This window comes from Megalopta genalis, chromosome 10, assembly GCF_051020955.1.
Source record: "Megalopta genalis isolate 19385.01 chromosome 10, iyMegGena1_principal, whole genome shotgun sequence".
NCBI classification, from domain to species: Eukaryota; Metazoa; Arthropoda; class Insecta; order Hymenoptera; family Halictidae; genus Megalopta; species Megalopta genalis.
In genome coordinates this window covers 6,823,663-6,841,323 of record NC_135022.1, presented here as the reverse complement: position 1 = coordinate 6,841,323, position 17,661 = coordinate 6,823,663, and the positions used below count along the sequence as shown (strand labels likewise).

Sequence of the window (17,661 nt, the reverse complement as noted above, 5' to 3'; positions counted from 1 at the left end):
TCGTAATACCCGATGCCTCGAAGCTGCGTTCGACCATTCCAAACCACATTTCTGGGTCCGACGCACAGAATTCGGGCACCCGAACGGCCACTCGCGACACAGATGCTTCCGCGGACGCGCCTCGCGGGTACGACGCACCCTCGTTAGGGGTAGCCATTACTAACTTTACTGTATCTGTTTATCAAAGTACCTTATACACCGTTATTCGTGCGATCACGTCGGGGTCACCAATTGAGGGCTCTGGAAAACTGGACTGAAAAATATCAACTGTCCTCTGGACCGACTCGGGTCTCTTATTTATATTACGTCCCCCAAAAAGGCCACGCCTGTTTTGGGGGACTCGCTGTCTTCTTTTGCCCCCGCTTAGTTTAGCGGGGGAGACAGCCATCGATGAACCCTCGCTGTAGGGGTGCGCTGGCCGTTCGGCCAGGCAGCGGTACGCGGCCGGCGGCTTTCTCCGCGACCAGGCATGCAGTACATCTGGCAGTGATAAAAAATAAAGAAACAAAGGAATTTCCGGTTCTTGCAAACGTCAAGGACGTTTTCTCTCCGTCGACCCCTTGACATCTGCAAGCGGACAGTTTTATGGTTATTACGGTCGCCGGCCGTGTGCCGCTACACCTTAAATAAATCTAAATTACGTTAATTTTAAAGTGTGCTATCTATTCGTCCGGCACTGTAGCTCGTTGAGTTTCTTCTTCTTTGAGCTTCTTCACATGTCGCGAAGTAAAGATATTTTTCTATCAGAAAGTATCAGTGCACATTTCTTTTTACATCCATTTCCAATACATACATTTTTTATTCAAAGCGTATTTATTCGTGGCGTTGAATATAATTTTCATCTTTAATCTTTATCTTTATATGAAGGCTACGAATAGATTTGCGGATAACTTTTGCCAGAATTTTGAAGATTCAAACTTTTACATTCTTGAATATACCTTCATAAAGCAGAGATTGAAAACAATTATGACATCGGTTTCAGTTCGTGAAAGAATTATGGAGAATCCAAAAATTCTCATCAAACAGTTTCCATTGTATAATGATGGAAATAAACAAAAAGCACATACCGCGTATCCAATTAAATAATGATATTTTATTCGAAGTATGCACACGTGCTATTTTATGTCCTTTATATCCGTTTATGTAACTGCGACAGGCTGATTAGAACGCGCTGTTTGACCCATCAATTGAAACAAAAAACTCAACGCACACAAAATAACTGCCGAGTAGCGACGATGTCTTCGAGCACCAAGGAGAAATGTGATAGTTGAATGCCGACATTTAAAATCGATATTATGTATATAGGTCCATAACTGTTAATTTTCAGTTCTGTATGATAGCCAGATAGGATTAGTATGTCACTTACTGTGCCCATTAAAGTGGCGTCTGAAGTTTTCGATAAATTATATGATTTTCTATGTTGATGTCTTTTATGTTGTTGATGTCATATATGTTGATGTCTTTTACATAACTACTAATTTTATTATAATTGAAATATATAAGGAACATAAAATATTTAACAAAATATAAATAGTAGTTTTCGATCGAGTTACTGTGCCTTGTAAGAATGAAAAGTTTACTACTGCGTGCTATTTGAGCCGTTCAGTGCATACATCGATTAACTCCACTTTCTGAAAAATCTTAAATTTATGTGTCAAAGCACTTGCTATAGTCATAACTTTTTATATTTATAATAACTTCCCTGTGTAATAAAAATTAACACCATTAAACGGCAACATTTTTTTGGCCATTGAAAAATAAGTAATTTATTTCAGAAGTCATTTTGATTAACTCCATACCCTAATGTAATCGTTGCTTTATTGTCATGCATCAACGCTTTGTTTTAAACAGCCGAAGATGCTTTCCCCCCTCTCAATAATATTGGTAATAAAATCGCATCGACAAACAGATTAAAAAAAAGCGCAATGCAAACGGTAGTTAGTATAACAGTGATCTCGCACGCTGAATGTTACTGTCTACTTCACCATTACTGCACGGCCTACATATTTTCTTGGTCTTTTCATCATTACTCCCAGATTGTTTTTAAAGAAATAAATATTATACCGTTATAACCAAGATGAGTGAGACTAATAACAACGTGGATGACGAAAACAGTGATGGTTCTTCAATACGATTTATTAACAGAAAGTGTGGTTCAAGAAGACGTTTATCGTTTTCCTCGGATTCATCTGATTGCAACAGTACAAATTTCGCAACAAACACGTTGATCGGGAGGAAAAGAAGTTGTAATCCTGATAAATGGACACGAAATTTACAAAAGCATAACAGAACAAAAGGTTTGGCATATAGGAATAGGGGAGGAAATTTAATACCTGCAAAAACATTTGTCGATATAAAATGCAGATGCCGCCAAAAGTGCAACCAAAAAATTTTTTCAAATGAGAGAGAGACTGCCATGAAGGCATTTTATAGATTACATAGTCAGCTTGACCAAAATATTTTCTTAAGAGGTTGTATTAAAGTCAACGAAATAAAAAGAAGGCGCCCCACGAATGAAACTAAAGAACGAAGATCACATTCTTTTACATATTACTTTCGAAAAGACACACGTGATATTCTCGTTTGCAAAAAATATTTTAGAGACACTTATCAGGTGAGCGATGGGCGGATATACAAATGTTGTCCTAAAGAACAAGTTACATCTTTGGTTGATACCGTAGTCACTACACTAGAGCTCATAATCCAAGACGACAATATTTAGATCCTGACTTAAATATTAAGAAGATGTGTGAACTATACGTCACAGAATGTGAAAAGGAAAATGTAGTACCAGTGAAAGAAAAGTATTACTATAATGTGTTCTCTACAAAATTTAATTTACATTTTAAACAACCATCAAAGGATACGTGTCAAAATTGTGATGCTTTGCAAATAAAAATTCAATCCTCAGACGGTGAGGCAAAGAAGATGGCAGAAATTGAAAAGGAAACTCACTTAGAAGAGGCTAAACGGGCTCGCAGCCAAATGGCTGCCGACCGAATGGCAACATCAGAAAAAGTTTTCTTATTTTCTTTCGACTTGGAAGAAGCTTTGTCCTTTCCCAAGCTGACCACATCCGTAGCTTATTATAAGCGTAATTTATGTGTTTATAATTTCGGATGTCATGAATTCATTAAAAATATAAGCCACATGTTTGTTTGGCCAGAAACTGAAGGATCTCGTGGGTCTCAAGAAATTTCATCTTGTCTAATAAAGTACATAAAGACTTACGCTACAAACTTTGAAAAAATAATAACATATTCGGATTCGTGTACCGGGCAAAACAGAAATATTAAAACTGTCTTAAGTTTATTGAAACTTGTTCAGAGTATGGAAATAAGAGCTGAGTCAATTGAAATGAAATTTTTGGTAAGTGGGCACAGCTATTTGCCTAATGACTCAGATTTTGCCATTATTGAGTCACGTGCGAAAAAAAATCAAAACATTTTTTCACCAGATGATTGGTACAATATAATCAAAACATGTAAAAAGAAAGCTCCATTTCATCTAATCCAAATGACCCACCAAGATATTTTTTCAACAAAACCTTTAGAACAATCAATCATTAACAGAAAAGTAACCGTCACAGGCTTTCCAGTAAATTGGCTTAAAATACGCTGGATAAAATTAGAAAGGTCCAAACCCCATCTCATACAATTCAAATGTGATTATAATGAAGATACAGAATTTAAAGCCATTAATTTAAGAAAATCTGTATCAGGTAGACCGCAAAGTTTGAAAAATATATATCAGCCTTTATTATATCCTAAAGGCAGAACTGTGACAAGGGAAAAATGGAGAGACATGATGGACCTGCTAAAATACATTCCTCCTGTTGAACATGATTACTATAAAAACTTGACAACAAATCGAAATGACGAATCCTCACATCCAGCTGATGAAGAAGACATTATTTATAATATTTCTGATGAATTAATTACAAATAATATAATATAACAGAACTGTGAACATTCATGTTTATGCAAAAGCTGTAATAAAAATATATAATAACTAACTTTTTCTGTAATAAAAAACTTAAAAATTTAAAGACTGAATTTAACTTTACTACTTTTTTTCAGTTGCCAAATTGATTAACTCCACCAGTCACATAAAAGCTGTAACATTACTGACGATTATTTTTTGGCTATTCTTTCTTATTAATTTTATACAGCGTCAGATGAAAGCTATATCTGTATTTATGCACTCTACATTATATGTGTGAATCTATATTATAACAGGAATTTTAGAAAACAATGTACATCGTTTCATCGCGTTTCTCAACTTTTTCTTTTATGGAGTTAAGCGATATGTGCACTGAACGGTTCATTTACTGAGCCTTTTCTAGTTATCATCTGCACACTCATCTAATTACTATATGTCAATCTCTGTGCACTGATCTAATCACTATAAAGAGTGCTAGGTAAATACTAAAGTTCGAAAATTGTATGAGCTTTGGGTATCATAATTTATTACACATGTTCAGTACAATCACGTATAGCGTATACACATTTCACGGACAAAAAAAGTAATCTTAAATGTAACACGTAGTTTGCTATAAGAGGGCTCAGTCTAGACTGTTTTTCTGCAATTTGGTAGAGTTTTTTGAATATAATAATTTATTTTTTTGTTTTGTGGAAAACATGATTTTTGTATTTTTTTTATCTTTATTTGCAAAGTGATTAGTAAGTCTTTTAACAAAATCAGGAAAGAAGGAAATTCTGCGGCTGGAAGAAAAAACACTGAATGTCACATGTTTTCACTTTCGAGATGTTTGTCCTTTAAAGTTCTTACAGAAACCAATTCCTTTCTTGGTTTTCCATTTATTGAGCTTATCGTATTTGCATAAACTGAAATTTCTTGAAATTGTAACATGTTGCGGTATTCTCTACAGTCACTGAATTATGCCGCGAGATCTAGGACGCTCGGAGCGTGGGCTGAGTCGAATGGTGCCGGCCCTGAGCAACGGCGAGTGCGCGTAGGGTTTGTGCGTCGTGCCGAGCCGTGAGTCTGGGGAGTGGGGAATGCCTCGTTTCTGGCTGAGGAAGCGATCTGCCGAGAACGAGGATCACTGTCGCGTAGACCGTAGTGTTGGGTATTTGGAAGAAATAAGTGTAACTGTGACAATTCGAGCCGAGATTAATTCATACGAAATGAAGGAAGATAGCCGCTAAAGACCATAGGGCAGCAGGCGAAATAATAAAGGACAGTGCTGGCAACAACTGGCAGCGACCGTTCCAAAGATATGGCAAGACTAGTGACCGGCCAGAAGCCGCATTCGTAACTGGGAATTTCTGATCAGTTTTTCGGTAAGTCTCATTATCAGTACGAATTTCTTCATTTACATTTCAATGGCTCGGACACCTTCTCTCGGATGGGCTAATTATTCGCCAGTGCAAATTATTACACGCCACGTGCGTTACGCATATGGCGTCTCGAGAAAGCTTGCGAAACTGGAAGCACGTGTCTTCCACGTGGGCAATCGGTTCTTGCGGATATATGGCGTCGCGGCCATATTTATTTATATTAATATTCGGACAACTTTTAAAACGCCATAACTTGCTTAGAACTGGACTGAACAACTTGAATTTTGTTATTGCTTAGAATGATTAAAGAAAATAATATATGACGAAATATATATAACGATGATTTAAGAAATGCATTTCGTAGATCTCGGTAATTTATATGCATGTTGAAAATTTCAGCGGAATCGGTTGACTTTGGTATAAGCGGTAAACAATTAAAGATCGCAAAAATCGCAGTTTTGTCCTGATTTTTAATATTTCTGTCCAATAATTGTGAGAAAGTTGCTGTTTTAAAATTTGTTTAATGCTCGTAACTATGACCTTGCGTTAACTGATTTCGATGAAATTTTCGGCATGCATGTAACTTATCGAGATCTACAATTCCTAATATATTTTCTTTGCAATATGTAAGCTTATTTTCTAATAAAATGTCGCTTTATGGGCATGTCTTGTATTTATTTCTTTATTTCTAGATATCTGAAACTGTTTCTTAAGTTGTTTAATGTAAGTATTGTATAACATACTGTATAGCGTACCTGATTATACATTCACTTCAGATTGATCCTCTATAACTTGAGATATTATTTTATTGTCGTTAAGAATATGAAATCCTTTATCATTTCCATCATTTTTAATCACATTTTCTACATCGCACTCTACGCAGTGTGAAATGCACCTTGCAACATTATATATATAACTTTGTGATTACGGTTTGTTCGCTATCTGATCTTTCATGCAAAGATGAATTACTTTCACCGACTTTTAGAAGCTGTTATTCATTTTTATTCCTCTATTCGTGTTTGCTGCATCATCTTCTTTGCATTTTAATATGTTATCTTTATAATTTTTTTATGATATATACAGTAAATCTACCAATGTTATATTTACGAGACAAGAGATTAATTGTTTCTGAAGCGTCTATTAATTTCAAATTTTTCTTCAATACAAAGCACCACTCTTTTTCTCTTTTCGTTTGATTTGTGTGAAGACGTAATGAGAATATAGTTTCTGGACGAATCACATAGATACAAGTAACTGAATTAAATCGTTACTTATCTTACATTCTATGCAGGAAGACTATGCTAGAATTTCTAACTAAGAAACAAAAACAGTGTGTTGTATAATGGGTATGTCGCGTAGACTGGAGTTGGATAAGAGGAGCATCGTTCCTGACATCCAATTGTTGGTAACGGGTTACTATGTTGGATAAACACAGTCCAGATAAACGGTGTTTTACTAGTTCTTGTACTAGTTGTTCTATCATTAGTATTTATTTAAGATTGATGTCGTTTTTAAATCTCTATTTTATACGATTTTAAGATTTGTTTATAGTATGTATTTTTTTTGTTGCAACTTGAATGTCCGAATTATATATAATATATATTATATATTATCAAATATTTCAAGATTTAATGAAAAGTATTTGTTTAATATAATGTTTTACAAGTAGTGTATAAACAAGGATTCGGACCTGGACAAACTAATCTAAATTGGAATCGAAATTGCGTAGGAACCGTATTTTATTAGGCTTCCCTCAATTTATTTTCTTTATTACATCACCGCCCAATGCTTCATCCTGTAGCAAATGATAAAATGTCATGGTTAATAGTAAATCAAAGACCTATGCATATAAACTGTGAATCGTTTAATAGAGTTCGATGATGTACCTGCGCTGTTGTCTGTTTTTGAGTTGAAGTAAATTACCTCTCAGATGTTATACCAACAGAACTTTTATGATTTTCATTATTTTTATCGGTTTCTTTGCTTTTGTTACATGCTCCACTGCCATTAGCTTTATCTGTTTTTTCCGCTTCTTCTTCATCGTTACTACTACTGACAATAACTATTATCTCGTCATTATTGAAGGGTTTTACCGGTCTATTAGCAAATAATGTTTGCATCTATAAAATAGCATGCGATTATCCAATCTGTCAAATCTGATAGTATATTATCATTTTTAAATGAGTTTGTTTGCAAGTATACATATACTTCTGTCTTTTCTTTTTGTGCTTCCTCCTTTCTCTTATCACAATAATTTTGAATTTCTTTCCTGATATTTCCAATATCTGCAGTTGTTTCAGTAGTTTCCAAACATAGCACAAGTTCTTTTATTTCACGACTATATGTAAAGAATTAATTGTAACAATACAATCGAGCTTATAATGGCAAATCAATATTTTGAAATATTACATTGTATATGCTTGACCTCTGTAGGTTATTAAAAGCGTTAGTGTTATTTTTGTTAACAAATTTACCTAATGCTTTATTTAGATCATTCACTGTTAGTATTGTTCATAGCTTTTTATTTTCAACCAAACTGGTGTCCTTTTAGTTTTGCTTGTATGTGGTTTCCACAAAACCTTAATTCTCCTAATTAAAAAACCAAACACAAATTTTACCTTCGAGCATCTTGTAGAATATCGCAATTTTTGTTTACCTCAGTATAGCTCATAATGTCAGTCGTATCCTGGAGTACTTACCGGAACTTCTTGTTTTACAGAATACAATTAATTCGTGAGAATTAGCAACTTTATCACAATATTTCTGTGCCAATCTAAAATACACATATTATTTATTTCCATTTATTAGAATCTTACCTGGTCGAATCGAACCGTTCTTTATCTTTCAAGTAAATTACTTTCAATCGAATATACGGCAAGACCGGTTGCTTCGGATGATTTGACAATTGTTCCGCGGTACTAGGAATCAATTCATTTTCTATGCGTCGGTCGACGATATTAAAAACTGATTCTGATAGCAATCTATCATTGTTACTTTTTATATTTGTATCATTAAGGACCAGAGTGTCAAACACAAATGGTCTAACGGTTTTTAATTTCAATTTCTTCAACTTAAACTTATTACCGTTTACGCTAAGTATGACAATGTGTTTGGCCTTTGATTCGCCTTCGCATAAAGAAATCGCAATCTGTAAGTGCGTTTCTTAAGCAGTAGTTTCTTATTTTTCATGCATCATAATTAATAAATAAATCTAAAAATATACCTGTTTGAGAAATGTAGTATTGTCTTTTAGAGTTAAACACGTGTGTGATACAACATTCCTGTTCCCCTCCCCACACGACAAAGTCAACAAAAGAGGGAAGGTGGGCTTCCGAAGTATATCCACGTTTAAGACATGGTGCACGTTTTTTATGTAAAACAAACAAATTAAAGCATTTCACCTATGAATGAAAATCATTTGCAATAAAAAAAAATGGAAAGACCTCTCAATACATATATGGATCTCATAAGTTCACCTTAAAATCGTTCAACATCCGTATTAATTTATCATCGTTCATGCAGCTTAAACCAAAAATTGCAACATGGGTATTACCCATTTTTATCATCAGTGGAGGAATGATCATTTTAGGGGTGGCTGTCCATTTTCCAAAATAATTTATGAAACCAGACACAGACAACAAGTCCATTTGGCCAATTTATTCCACAACCTATAATTTTGATTATAATTACTAATGGCTGAATCAATGTTGAAAAATCACTGTACTTAAACTATTGATATTATATTTCTTACTTGGATGGTCGTTTTTCCCGTGAATGGAAAATATTAGCATGTCAATATTAAAATTTGGATCCTAAAAATTTACAGTTTTAAAAGTACAGTGTGGGAATGTTAATTCTGGCTCGCTCAAAAATTGGATGTTAATTGCTCTGATGAAAAAACAATCATTAATATTTGTCGTACTTCAAATACCATCTTATATTGATATTATCATATCTTGCTAACCTGGGACCCATACAGTATTTATTTAACAATTCCATACATTTTAATTCATCAGAAGTTGTTGGTTTCGCATCGTGAAATAAATCTCCACAATGAAATATAAGGTCTACATTTTTTTCCTTGCTACATTGAAGTATTTCTTCAAAAGTATTAATGCTCTCATCCGATGACTCTCCTGCTTGTATAAATTAATTATTTGCAGTATATATGTGCGTGTGTTGCTGTCAACGGTCATGATGCTACCACTGAGTAACCACATCAATGGCCTTGCCATTTTTTAATTACTGTAATGTCTCCAGTTACATTTCGAAATATGTATTCTTCGATGCATTCTCGGCATCGACTAGCGTTTGATGTTTCCAGGATTACAGAACCATATCCTTCACAATGACAATCTGCCTCACTTCTGTGGTTTCCTGCGATGATATGCCAGCAGCCTTCAGGAAATAATTCTCTTTCTTCTGCTGCCACTCGAGACCAACATTTTTCACACAACTTGTATTCTTCAGCTTCAAACACGAGTTGCATTTTCCTTATACATTGGCATATTAAGAGATCCTCGTGCACCTCTGGATAATCAGCGGGATTTACTTCATCCTGAAAGTGATTCCAATTTTTAATTTGTGTCGGACGAACTATCGAAGACGAAGGAGTGTTTTAATTTATCCTGATGTTTCGCGATTAGGTGTCCGGTCGCATCTGTTTTTAAAATTGCATTATTTATATCCGACATCTACTATCTCGTATGGCCCGATATAACATGGATCGAATTTACTTGTTTCAGGTTCTTTTTACACATGGACGTATTACTCCACCATAAGTTATGTCGGATTAGCTCACTTATCGTAATTCCCGAAGATTAATTCGTGGGGTGTGAAATTCGTAGCTTCGTGGACGGAGGTATTTATATGAAATCATGGCAAATGGTAAGTAGAGGTCCCATTCTTCATATGACTCGATGTATTGTTTTAGATGTTCTGTTAATACAATATATGGCTCCTTTTTAACGATCCATCTCGGCAACATGTAGCATTAGTTTCCCAAGAAACTAGTGTTTTCATCTATCGAAATGGATTTTGGTGTCTCACGTATTGCAATGAAATGACTCGCGGACGCGTCAGCTATTATCATGGCTTTAATATCTGATAAAGCAACTGCTAACCAATACTTTTTTAAATTGTCTCGCATAGTTAAAATGTAGCGATTTCCATTGATTGTTTTTGGAAGTAGTCCAAATGTGTCGATGGCAAGTTCGTCAAAAGGTTCCAGAGATGTGTCCGTAATAATCACGGGTTGACGGGTTTTGTTCTGATAAGTGAACGAATGAATTCTTGTGAATCTTTTCTCATTTCGGGGCAGTGATATTTTTCTTTTAACCCTTTCGGTACGGAGGACCTGGCCGCGGTTATACATTCGTGGAACGAGGAAGTTTTTCGCAAGAGTGGTTGCTCTGTCCGACAGCGTAAACCGCGAAAACATGTTTTGCGGCATTCATAGAAATCTCGAGCGTGATTGACACTAAACTTTTCATTCGGACCGCGACATCGGTGACTGACGCGGAATTTAACGTGTTTGAAAAACATTTCTAAAATGTTTATACTGCTTAGTCGTAACCTAAACCAATCCTCGGCAGAAAACCGATTTCGACGGTATCTTATCTCGCCGATCAGACGGAAGGACAGACAACAAAACAGGCATGGCGCTTAACGTTTTAAAATCATATCTCTTTCTTTACAGTACATTAATTAAAGTAAATGGCATTGATATAAATAATATGGTCCAATATTACAAAATTAAAATAAATAACAAAATTAATAGTGTAACATAATAAATAATAAAACTAATAGTGAAATATAATCAACGACAAAACTAATAGTGTAACTTGGTGTGATAGTTTTCGAAACAAGGGGAAACGCGCAAGCCCACATTACATTGTTCGCACTGATACTTGGATTCACGTCTCACACCACCAGCCGCACATACAACACATCTTCGTTTTCGATCTTTTTTCCCCGACTGATATATCGAAGGAAAATGTCCCCCTGTGAGCCGATGATATTCATGATTCTTGTGTTATTTTTCTAATATTTCCTTAATCAACTGAAGGTGAAATTTCGCCATTGGGATTTGTTTTTTTGTGGTGTGCTTATATAGGCAGTATGCGTTTTGGGCTTTAGGACAATTTCATTTTTTCTTGACTTCTTAGGTACTTCTGCAAATTCTGCGGTTTGGATAGTGAAAAGCATATAAAATTTCTTTCTATCAAACCATTTCATTGCAAACAGATTTTCAGATGAGCGGAACACTGCCTTTCCTTTTTTCAATTTATCAGTTATTTTAAGCATCTCTTTCCGTCTTCTTTGCACAGTGCCACAAGCGTTCGTACTTTTTTCGTGGGGTAGGTTGAACAATATGGGACTGGAAAACCAGTTATCCAGATAAATACAATAGTCTTAGTTGCCAACCCAATGGCCTTTGTTTAGAAAAGGTTGCAAAAGCGACATTATAAAGTTCCCTGGCTTTCCAATATATTGATATTCGGTAGCTACAGTAGCACTAGCCCCACAATAAATGATTATATCTTGGATATAATCCGTCTTGCAGTCACAAAGTGGGAATGATTTTATACCAAACCTACTCCTTTTCGAGGGAATATATTGTTTAAATGAGAGACGGCCTTTGTAGAGGAGTAGACTTTCGTCTATACATAACCGCTGGTATGGCTGAAATGCATTGATAAAAAGATGTTCGTAGCATTTCCACTACTTCATTTATTTTGTATAAACGATCAGCAGTGCGACCGACTATGTCCGTAAAATGCAACACTTTCAATAATGAAAAGTAGCGATCTCTACTCATAATTTGACTGAATATATCGCTTCGGAGAAGCTTATCTTTAGACCAATATTCATTTAAGGATAGCTTTTTGGTTCGCGTCATTAATAACGACGCAGCAATAAAACAATATAATTCATCCACTTCCATCCCTTCTGAACCCTTCTGTCGACACCAGTAATTGTTTGTTTTTTCCACAATAAATTTAACTAAATCTTCAGAAAAAAGTAGTCTGAAGTAATCCAAAATTCTCGACGAACGATTTAAATTGTTCCCAACTACTCCCGAATGATGTGGCGTAACATCATGAATTTTTGGACTGAGCTTCTTTGATGTCCATTTGATGCTAGAAGGAGTATCAATTCGTACTTCAGGCTCTTCTGCTTCTTCAGATTCTGAGGTGCTAAGTACACGTGCTCGATTGTTCCTCCTTTTGCGAAATGCTAAATTATATTGATTTTCTTCATCAGAATCTCTTTTGGAATCAATGATTTCTTTTATTCATTGTTCTCCTTTCAAGCGTTTTACACTCATCCTGAAGGGAACTAAATTCAAATTGTAAGTTATACATTAAAAAAATTAACGATATAAGCAAACATTCCAATTTGTTTTTCGTAGCTTATCTATATATTATAAAACATATATAATTAAGGCACGCTGTTGACTGTTACTAATTATATATTATAATGGAACGATTAGAACAGCCGGGAATTTTAAACACAGAATAGTAAAGTAATGTGTACTATAGAGAGTAATCATACCCACATAACTTTCCGTTGGTGCTGTTCACGGTGTCCACATAAAGTGCCCACATAACTTTCCGTGGATGCCGCCAATAGGCGGCGGTAGTACCGAAAGGGTTAATTGATTTAAGGTTTCCGTTACACCCTTGTGACCTGCGATTAATCTACTGCAAGCTTCTCCTATTAATTTTCATCGAATTTCATCTGCTGGTGTGACAATGTTATTCGTGTTCGTAGGTTGTGGCAAAACTGGGCTAATATCTGGTTCGTCTCCATCAGTTGAACTGCTGTTCTCCTGGGATTTAGATTCGCAATCAGGTATAGACTAAGTTATACTTGGTTCACTGATCTTGGCAGGTGAGATTATTGGTAGATGTAATGGCGTAGATGAGGCTCCTGGGAGATTGTAGATGAGTGGTGTTTGCATCATTGTTTCTTCTAATCTTGGCTTCGCTGTTATCACAGTTTCATCTATTGAATTGCGTTTGCAAAAGATGCTTGGGTCGTCGATTTGGTTATTTGGATATTTGGACGTTTGGCTCTCATCGAGAGTGTGGGTTGTGGATGTCTTAAATGAATTTAACGCTGTCTTAAATTCCCACGTTTTCGACGTTATGTTCGACGTTCTTTTCCTGTGGCTGAATAATTATTCTTGAGCGAATTTAAAGTACGTGAAAGATAAGCTATGAAAAATATGTCAGGAATGTTCTTCGTATGTCACACTTCCAGTGAGCATTTTCTATGACTTCAATCAACTTTCTACTTGACATTATTAAAACCCCAGAGTAACCATGAGAAGAAAATAAAATAAAACATTTGTCTACAAACTCCTATTAAAATTTGGACGAAACACGCAATAGAAATTACAAAAATATTAGTTTGTATAATTGCCTAAGTATTCTCCATGTTTTTTATTATGTTGACTTATATGACTAGACATTTTCGGAATAATAGAGAATGTTACCTTTCAGCTTTTGTAATACACTGGTTTACACTAACCGATGATTTTCGAAAAAGGATTTCATAATTTTGGTATTTTAAATAATGTTGTACACATAATAAATCATCTCATAGGTGTACTTTAAAAGTAGCTGAAAAAATTCTTTTTAATGATAATATAATAATTTAAATCTCTGTAGTTTCGGGAAAATACTCTTTATATTATACTATGTTGTAATACCACATAGTGTTTGTTTTAATTAGTTTTATTTAATCTGATCTTATTTTTATTAATAAATATTTAGCGTTATTTATGAAACTTACATTTATAGGATAGTAATGCATAAATGCCAGCTGAAAACGTGATCATTTTCTTATATCATTATACTCGAGGTAGGAAAGTTAATTCTTAATTCTATCAATTCAAACGAATTCTGCAGTATTTATGGAGTATTTTTTGTTTCCAATAGATCATTTTGGACATATGTTGCACAATGTAGTCATCGAGACGAGTTTTTATATTTTTTCGATCGGATGTACAATTTACACATTTTTGTCCCGATGTCGCGTTCAGTTATGGTTCGTGAAAGAAATTATTCGTAATAAGACTTAATTCTGTTTGTACTATGCACAGTATTGAACTATAAGAATTATACATATATCTGTTTGAACTGTTCAAACGAACACGGTAACATACAGTGTATTTGTATGTATGATAATAAGTTTGCTCGAAAAAATTTGAACGCAAATTGTTATATTAATTTTAATGTACAATTCATAACTCCTACTATCGTATAGTTTAAAGCTAACGAGAAGACTTTTGCGACGAACATGCCCGCACTGTTTATAGTCATCTCCTCGTCAAATCTGAATAGTGCATATAGCGGCTTGAGTACGAATCATGCATAATTAAAGTGTGGATAGTAAAGTATTATTATACTACTTTCATGCTTACTATAGCGAAGACAACCTGCAAAATTGACATCACTTTTTTCATCACTTTTTTAAATCGTGGGTTTAAACATCAATGTAGAGTATTATCAGAATCTGAATCATAATGTTTTATGTGAAATATTATATAATAGAATGAACCATCTACATCTCACAGTTGTATGTATTTACGTAACCGGAGGATGAAGTTTTGGAAATATGTAGTACCCGGGAAGGCTCATAAAGTGCAGAAATAAGTTAAATGTTCGACAATTTCCAAAATTACTAGTTTATTATTCTTCTCAAATTTCCAAATATGTTGCAAATGTATCTTTTCGTTGGGAAGGATGAATTGGAGGAAGGATTGGAAGGATGAATTGGATAGTGGACTGTATGGTAAAAAACGCTGGTGTAATAACGCTAAATATGTTTTAACCAATAAGATTCGTACAGAGGAGGTTATAGATGATATACAATAGAATGATGAAATGTGACGATGTGTCGTGAAGGTCATGAATGATACGATTAAGCGATCAATTTATGGCTACAAAGCTGTATCGAAATTTGCAAGCGCAATCGGTTGTAGCGAAGCTAGGCTGCAAGCGCAAAAGTATTACAAGCGTAACGTGAATCGCGTGCACAATAGCAGAGAAGAATTACAAGCGTAACTATATGTATCTACGTAACAGTAGCTGCTAACTCATGACAAATGAAAACTAACCACGGTCGCGGTGTGAGGGCCTATTTATTTCGTTGTGAATATTGAAAACTAAGCAGAACTGAATGTTCGTTACAGTGTACGATGGCAATGCCCTAACGAACAACGTTGCATGGGAAACGACGGAAAATAAATAATGGTCGCGCTAGAATTCTTATGCATCGATCCAAGTGATACCAGTAAAGAGGAGGTAATCGACTGGCGATTTAAAATTGATCGATTTGATTTTAGACACACGAGACTATTTTCTTCAGCGTACTGGATCTGTATTGGAAAATTTATAGTTGGGTCGGGTTGTTGCTTCACAAATTTCCAATATTCGGAATCAGCAACGGAATCGCCAACATCTAATTTCACCACAAATGAAGAGTTGCATTAAATGGAACATTCAGATTGAGAATACTCCATTTTTTATTACTGCAGAGCTGTGCATTCTTGGTAGTTTGCAGGTCATTTCTTGTACTCTACGCGCCCGAAATAACTAAATGAGTTTCTGTAGTGGTTATGATATAGAGGAAGAAAAGCAGTGCAACACCCACTCTTATGTTATTCATCGAAACCAAATTATTCGAAATGCATTAATGATACTACTGCAGCTTGGTTTCAGTAGTCGAAGAAAACTATGGCTGGGCTATTAATTATCTCATATCTTTCGATATTGGAGCGATGCTTCCCTAAGTATTAATTATAGGTAAATATAGCCATTTTCAAAGCATGTTCACAACTATCAATCTCAATTTCCAAAGTATTTGGAAATTTGGTTCCATAATTTCAAATAGTGTGATATACATAACCAGAAATGTAACCTGCAGTGGATACATTCTCAATAAACGGGCAACAAATATTAATCGCATAATGAAAAATACCAAGATTGCACGATTCCTACTAAACATTCAAGTGGAAATTTAGAAAGCAGGAATTTGTTTGCTTGAAGATTTACGGCTTTAATCGTCACCAAAAACCGATTGGATCAATATGGAGATTGAGTGATGCAGTTTTCATGTCAAGATTCACGTCAGTGTTCAGCAGATATCTAGAAGACTGGTTCTTCTGCTTGAGACTTTGTATGGCGCGATTGCGGAAGTAATCAACAAGAAAAGGAAGACTACATTGATCTGAATTTCGATGTACTTTTGGAGCAAGGATTTGAGATTTGATGTTGGATCTTTCATACCGAACTTTCCTGAATTTGGTTAACAGTCTGAAACATTTACTTCTCGGGGTGAACAGGATCGGAAGTGATTGTGCGAAGTCGTGTATATTATCTATGAATCAAATTGTGCAGTAATGGCACTAAACGTCATGTAGAAGCAAACTTGAAATCTGAATCGGTAATTTTTATTTACACGTCATTATTTGCTGTTGCTTTCCATTAGTTAAAAACTTGCAACCATGTTTGGATAACAAGCAATACAGCTTCAGAGGATTGATTGCCTTGCTACTTATTTCTACATTCAAATCCTACTGTCACTAGAGATATTGCTTTCTTGAGTACGTTGATCAATTTACCGTCTGCTTCCGATTCTGACACGATTAAATCAAATACTCTAGATTTATAAAAATCCATGTTTATATGATCAATTTGGAACATTCATTCGATGAAATTGATAATGCAGATTTTCTAGTTGTAGCAAATTTTGCGAGGATATAACCTTGTTGTCTATTAAGTAAGCTAGAGTAGGTATGTCGAATCTTTTCGAGCAAACTCAAGCATTTATAGTATTACAGAGTTAATGCAATTAATAAACTTATTCCTGAGGTTTTTCATAGTAGTGTTATTGGTTTAAATAGGTCTATGATTTATATCGAACAGTATTTATCGCAGTTATTCTTGTGAAATGGAATCGCGTTGTATATTATGTGTTTGAGTACGAACGCTGTGTATTTCGAACCTGCAATTTGGTACTATCACTGATTGTGAGACACTGCATTGGTTTAGGTTGAAGTACGGAAAAGACTCGGCCAGGAAAGTAATTTTTCATTCTTATTGGAGGTTTTGTAAACGTTTTTAAAAAAGACAGAAATGGTAAATGTTTATTGTTTACATAACAGTGCAATAGATTTCTCGCAATATTTTGGGTCGTAACATTCCAATTTCAAAAAATCCTTCTCGCTAACATTGTTTCTATGTGAAATGAAGTTATTTGCATAATTTGGGCTTGATCGAGTTTCGGAAATGCGTTCGAGACTAGTTTTGGAATGACAATATTTTTTAAGTAATTTTGACATTTT

The 17,661-nt window shown here is 34.9% G+C and overlaps 1 long non-coding RNA gene across 1 annotated transcript in view; it reads left to right on the top strand.

Moving 5' to 3' along the window:
- Positions 1-5,093: 5,093 nt before the first annotated feature.
- Positions 5,094-17,661, top strand: part of LOC143260134 (uncharacterized) — a 32,665-nt gene continuing 20,097 nt past the window's right edge. The window contains exons 1-2 of the long non-coding RNA XR_013034242.1: positions 5,094-5,306; positions 10,049-10,190. This is a non-coding gene — a long non-coding RNA (uncharacterized LOC143260134). The remainder of the gene's footprint in view (positions 5,307-10,048; positions 10,191-17,661) is intronic.